Genomic DNA, 6,815 nt, shown 5'->3' on the forward strand with positions numbered 1-6,815 from the left:
CTCTTGCCTTTAGCATGCTAAAAATAGATTCTCTCTCTCTCTCTCTCTCTCTCTCTCTCTCTCTCTCTCTCTCTCTCTCTCTCTCTCTCTCTCTCTCCCCACCCCAAGTTCTGATCAGTTCCTCTAATGCCCAAGCACAGTAAGATAAAATACACATAAAATAGAAAATAATTTAAATTTCAGGGATTGAAATTGAGGACAATTCTATACATATTAACTTCAAGCCAACGTTCTTGCCTTAATAATCTTCATTCCCGCCACTTATATTTCTCTCATCTGGAAAAGAAAAAATACCCCAAATATCCTATTATCCTATTTCTTGAACCTTCTATTTCTTGTTTACTTTTCTCTCAATCAGCTGTTACCTGTAAAAGGTTAAAATTAATCGAGCAATTTTTAGCAAAATTGTGATTATCCTGTTATATGTATTCTTAATCCACAATTGTCAAGAGAATGGTTTAAAACATGGCATGGTGGTCCTATTTTAGGTAATAAATGGATTTGAAAGAGCCAGACTCCAAAATTCATTTGTGTACCTTTGAGACTCCTATCATGACTGGAACAATTTGCCTGTAAAGAGTCTTCCTTTTGTACATATGGAGTGACCCATGGCTCCAGTCACATATGTAACAGAGGATGGCCTTGTCCAGCATCAGTGAGAGAAGAGGACCTTGGTCCTGTGAAGGCTTGATGCTACCTGGGTGGGGAGGCAGGAGGGAGTGGGTGGGTAGGTAGGGGAGCACCCTTATAGAAGCAAGGGGGAGGGGAGATGGCATAAGGGGTTTCCAGTGGGGAAAACAGAAAAGGGGATAACATTTCAAATGTAAATTTTAAAAAAATCTAATAAAAAAGTAAAAATAAAAAATAAAATAAAATAAGTGGAGAAAAGAGCCTTTCATTTTTTATTGGATATTTATTTATTTAAATTTCAAATGTTATCTCATTTTTCGTTGTTTTCCCCTCCAGAAACCCCTCACCCCCTTCCCTCCCACTCACTCCATCTCACTGCCCTGGAATTCCCATATACTGGAGCATCAGGTCTTCACAGGACCAAGGGACTCTCCTTTCATTGATGCCATACAAGACCATCCTCTGCTACATATGCAGCTGGAACCATGGGTTCCCCATGTGTAATCTTTGGTTGGTTGTTTAGTCCCTGGGTGCTGGGGGGGGCACCTGGTTGGTTGATATTGTTGTTCTTCCTATGGGGTTGCAAACCCCTTCAGCTCCTTCAATCCTTTCTCTAACTTCTCCATTTGGGTCCCTGTGCTCAGTCCAATGGTTGGCTGCAGAGCATCCACCTCTATATTTGTCAGGCTATGGCAGAGCCTTTTTGTTTTGTTTTGTTTTGTTTTTTATTGGATATTCTTTGTATTTACATTTCAAATGTTATCCCCTTTCCCCCTATTCCCATCTCCCCTCCCACTCCACTTGCTTCCAAGAAAATGCTCCCACTCCCAACCACCCTCTCTACCTCAGCACCTTGGCATTCCCCTACACTGGGGAAACACACCTTCCTTGGCCCAAAGGCTTCTTCTCCCATTGATGCCAGACAATGCCATCCTCTGCTACATATACAACTGGAGCCATGGGCCTCTCCATGTGAACTCATTGGTTGCTGTTTTAGTCCCTGGGAGTTCTGTAGGGTTTGGTTGGTTGATAATGTTGTTCTTCCTATGGGTCGCAAACCCTTTCGGCTCCTTCAGTCCTTTCTCTATCTCTTTCATTGGGATCCCCGTGTTCAGTCTGATGGTTAAGCTGCAAACATCCTCAACTGTATCTGTATGACTCTGGCAGAGCCTCTGAGAAGGCATCCATATCTGGTTCCTGCTAGTAAGTACTTCTCTGCATAGGCAATAGTGTGTGGGTTTGATGACTGCATATGGGATGGATCCCCAGGTGAGGCAGGGCCTCTCTTAAAGCCTGGCAGTGATGGCTCATGCCTTTAATCCCAGCACTCAGTAGGTAGAGCAGGTGAATGTCTGATTTTGAGGCCAGCCTGGTCTTTAGAGTTAGTTACAGGATAGCCAGGGCTACAGAGAGAAACCCTGTGTCCAAAAAAAGAAACAAAACAAACAAACAAACAAAGCAACAATAAAATATCTTTTCTTAAAGAGAAATTATTTACCCACATAAAAATGATACCCAAACTGAAAATATAGCTCAATGACAGAGCATTGACAAGCATGTATATGATCTAGGTTTGATTCCTTTGGCTGAGAAATAAAGAACAAACAAAAAATAAATAAAGGAAAATAGGGAGAGAGGGAGGGAGGAAGGAAGGAAGGGAAAGAGGGAAGATAGGAGGAAGGGAGGGAAGAAGAGAAAGAGGAAAGTAGTGAATAATGGTGGGAAGGAGGAAAGGAGGGATGAATTGAAAGAAGAGGGAGGGTGGGAGGGACTGAAGAAATTCACAGACAATGCTGAACACAAAAATCAACCTATGAGCTATTAACAATTATTTAAATAATAATGAAATTCTGGGTCCATAGAAGTGCTGTGAAACTTCAGAATTGGCATTGCTAGAGTTAGTAATCATGGTTATATGATGTGTTCACAGAGTCATTGATTTGGAAAAAAACTCTTAAAGAAATTACTCCTTTTCAGAGCTGCCTCATTTCCTAATAATCTACCAGTTGGAAAATTCTGCTTACTGAAATATATAAAACCAATTGAAAGAAAGGGAAGGAAATTAAATAATGGATAATTAAGCCAAATGGGAACTAGAGAGGTGGTTGCTCTGTTCCAAAAGTGCTCGCTATCTAAGAATGAAACCCTGAGCTCACATGTATAAGGCCCCAGCAGCCTCATGCAAGGACAGGTGTTTCTGTGTACCCTTGTAATCGAAATGCTGGAGAGGGGAAGGGAAAGAGCATCTAAAGGGCTTGCTGGGAGGCAGTCCAGTCAATCAATAAATTCCTGACTCTTTGAGACTGTCTCAAAAATAAATGTAGAACAACTGACAAAAAGACACCTAACCTGGTTTACACACACAGTTGCACATATGTGTACGACATACACATAACTGCACACACAAAATATCAATGCCATTGCTAATTTAGTGGCCCCTGTCAAATGTATACACCAGTTTTTAACTTGTTTAAAAGATGACCACCATTCACTGTGTCAAGTGATGACTAAAAGAACAATATTTTAAACATGCTTTTAACTCCTAAAAGATTCAACTCTAAATGTACTTGACACATATTTGATAAATAAGTGAGACATGAACATATATCAAAGCAGGAAACCACACAGGTAAAATGGAAAGAATTATTATTGGTCAAAAGCAAACGTATAGGACACGAACAAGTTTTTTCTTTTATAGGTCACTTTACCTAAGAAAGCAGAAGGACACTTATCAGGTGACCAAGGAGCTACAAACAAATTGTAGAGAGAATGAGACTGGGGAGAAGGGTCATTAATTAAGGGTACATAGTGCTTTTGCCAAGGACCCAAGTTCAGTTCCCAGAACCAACACTGGTAAGTTCCCAAGTCCCTATTAAGACAGGTCTTGGAGACAACACCCTTTTTTTCTCTCTACAGGCATGTACATAAGCACACAGAGACACACACATACACATTTTAAATTTAAAGTATTTCTTTACAAAACTTCAAGGAAGATAAAGGCAATTTATAGGAGATAGATAATTTAAAGGAGATAGATAATTTAGAACAAGAGAGGTGTTTTAAAGAGACCTACATTGTCCCCATTTTTTTCTTTTACATCTTTGGACTGAATGATAATCACCCAAAGTAAAAATTATTTTATCAGCATATCAAAGATTCCAGAATTGCTCCCTTATCCCACAGTTACACACTGACTCTGGCTTCATGGGAAATTGGCAGTTTGACCAAATAATGATAGAAAAAGCTCACTATCATCAGGACTCACTGCCTTCACTCAGACTGCTGAGCACCCACAGGAGCCTCAGGAGTAGTTTTCCACCAGAGCCAATGGGTGAGTCCCCACTTCCTCTTCACTATCTATTGGGGAGAAACTGCCTGGAACTCTGTGTGCAGGTAGCAAGGTGCTGACTGACAGTGGTCTGTTCCAGCCTAAAGACAGAGCCAGGCCACTGCTATCATAACTCACAGCCTACAAACAGAGAACTGAACACCCAGGAGCAATCTCACTCCTGAGCCCGAAAGCCCACAGACCTACAGGAGAGACAAGCACCATTCAGAGACAAGAAGATCGCGTAACATCACAGATAATAAGACAGCAAGAGGCAAGCACAAGAGCCTAGGCAATGGAAATAAGAACAACCTGGAAACGTCAGAACTCAGTTCTCCCACCACAGCAAATAGTTAATATCCCAACACACCTGCAAAACAAGATATGGACTTAAAATAATACTTCATGATGATGATGGAGGTCCTCAAGAAACACATGAATAAGCCCTTAAAGAATTACAGGAGAACACACGTAAACAAGTCGAAGCCCTTAAAGAGGAAACACAAAAATCACTTAAAGAGCTACAGGAAAACACAACCAAACAGGTGAAGGAATTGAAAACGGATATAGAAACAATAAATAAATCACAAAAGGAGACAACCCTGGAGATGAAAAACCTAGGAAAGAGATCAGGAGTCATAGATGCAAGCATCACCAACAGACTACAAGAGATGGAAGAGAGAATCTCAGAGGCAGAAGATAAGAGAAAACATAGACATACCAGTCAGAGAAAATGCAAAATTTAAAAAGCTCCTAAGCCAAAACGTCCAGGAGATCTAGGACACAATGAGAAGACCAAACCAAAAGGATAATATGTGTAGAAGAGAGTGAAGACTCACAACTAGAAGGTCCACTAATATCTTCAACAAAATAATAGAAGAAAACTTTCCTAACCTTAAGAAAGAGATGACCACGAACATACAAGAAGCCTACAGAACACCAAATAGATTGGACCAGAAAAGAAATTCCTCCCAACATATATATTCAAAACACCAAATGTTCAAAACTAGAAAGAATAGTAAAAGCAGTAAGTCAAAAAAGACAAGTAATATATAAAGGCAAACCAATCAGAATTACACCACACTTCTCAACAGAGACTATGAAAGCTAGAAGATGCACCTCAGCTGAATAGGCTGCATTCTCTTGGAACGCGCCACAGAATGAGGTTCTGGTGACCCTAGCCATGTTTCCTCCTTAGTCTGTTCGCCTATCCACAAGTGTACCCGACAGACCCACCCCGTCCTGTGCCAAGAAAGTGCTGTCACTGCCACTAACACCATGTCCTACCATACCCAGCACTAACTCAGGAGTAGAAAAAGGAGCTGTCTGACATCACTCACCCACTTGTGGCTCCAGGATAGGGCATCATGGCTGCAGACAAGTCCACTGGAAGCATTGTCAAGCACCTGCAGTTCATTGACACCAAGAACACTGAAAAGAACAGGAGCTTCTACCACCAGATGCTGCTGACTGCTGATGACCCTCTGAATCCCTGCATTGGCGGGATTGGGGGAGTTGATACCCTTCCAGGAGACACTGTACCAGAAGGCAGATGATGGATGTCCCTTCCTCCAAGTCATCAAGTCCCAGGGCAGTGTTGTGGGCATTAAGGTAGATAAGGGTGTGGTGCCCCTGGTAGAAACCAATGGAGAGCCTACTACCCAAGGACAGGCTAAGCTCTCTGAATGCTGTGCCCAGTATAAGAAGGATGGAGCTGATTTTGCCAAGTGACACTGTGTGCTGAATATTGGGGAGCACACTTCCTTGCCCCTTGTCATCATGGAAAATGCCAATGTTCTGTCCCATTATGCCAACATCTGCCAGCAGTACCCATTGTGGAGCCTGAAATTCTCCCTGATGGGAACCATGACTTGAAGCACTGCCAGTATGTAACTGAGAAGATACTGGCAGCTGTCCATAAGGCTCTGAGTGACCACCATGTCTATCTGGAAGGCACATTGCTGAAGCCCAACATGGTCACCCCAGGCCATGCATGCACCCAGAAATTTTCCAGTGAGGAGATTGCCATGGCAACTGTCACAGCACTTCATTAAACAGTGACCCTGCTGTCCATGGGTTCACTTTCCTGTCTGCAGTGCAGAGTGAGGAAGAGTCATTCATCTACCTCAATGCCATCAAGTGTCCCCTGCTGAAGCCATGGGCCTTGACTTTCTCTTATGGCCGAGCAATGCAGGCCAAGCCCTGCTCTAAAGGCCTGGGGTGAGAAGAAAGAGAACTTGAAGACAGCTCAGAAGGAGTACATCAAGCTAGCTCTGGACAATAGCCTCGCTTGTCAAGAAAAGCATACCCCAAGTGGCCAGGTTGGAGCTGCAGCCGGTAAAGTTTTTAATCTCTAACCATGCCTACTAACAAGAGCAGATGTAAGGCTGCTCCATCTACACTTCAGGCCCCTGCCTACCAACTTGTTATTGAAGAGGGGACTTCAGGCTCTTTCCAATCAATTTTGCTGGCCTAATGTTTGCAGTGTTGTCTTTGAATGCTGACTCTGCCATCAATTCCAACCCAATGCTAATAAATAACTATTTAAAGGGGGGAAAAAGAAAGCTAAAAGATCCTGAACAAAAGTCATACAAAACCCTAAGAGAATACAAATGCCAGCCCAGGTTATTATATCCAACAAAACTGTCAATTACCATAGATGAAGAAACCAAGATATTTCAAGACAAAGCCAAATTTACATATCTGTCCACAAATCCAGCCCTAAAGTAATAAAAAAATGAAAAACTCCAACACAAGGAGGGAAACTACACCCTAAAAAAAAGCAAGAAGATAATCTTCTTGCAAAAATGCCAAAAGAAGAAAAGCACAAAAACATAAATCTACCTCTAACAACAAA

At 42.0% G+C, this 6,815-nt stretch overlaps 1 pseudogene across 1 annotated transcript; it reads left to right on the top strand.

Moving 5' to 3' along the window:
* The first annotated feature begins 5,236 nt into the window (after positions 1 to 5,236).
* On the top strand, positions 5,237 to 6,328 carry LOC308433937 (fructose-bisphosphate aldolase A-like; annotated as a pseudogene). The gene has a single exon. The product of its transcript is annotated as a fructose-bisphosphate aldolase A-like (transcript).
* The last annotated feature ends 487 nt before the right edge of the window (positions 6,329 to 6,815 follow it).

The sequence above is a fragment of the Micromys minutus genome (assembly GCF_963924665.1).
Source record: "Micromys minutus genome assembly, chromosome: 21".
Lineage (NCBI taxonomy): Eukaryota > Metazoa > Chordata > Mammalia > Rodentia > Muridae > Micromys > Micromys minutus.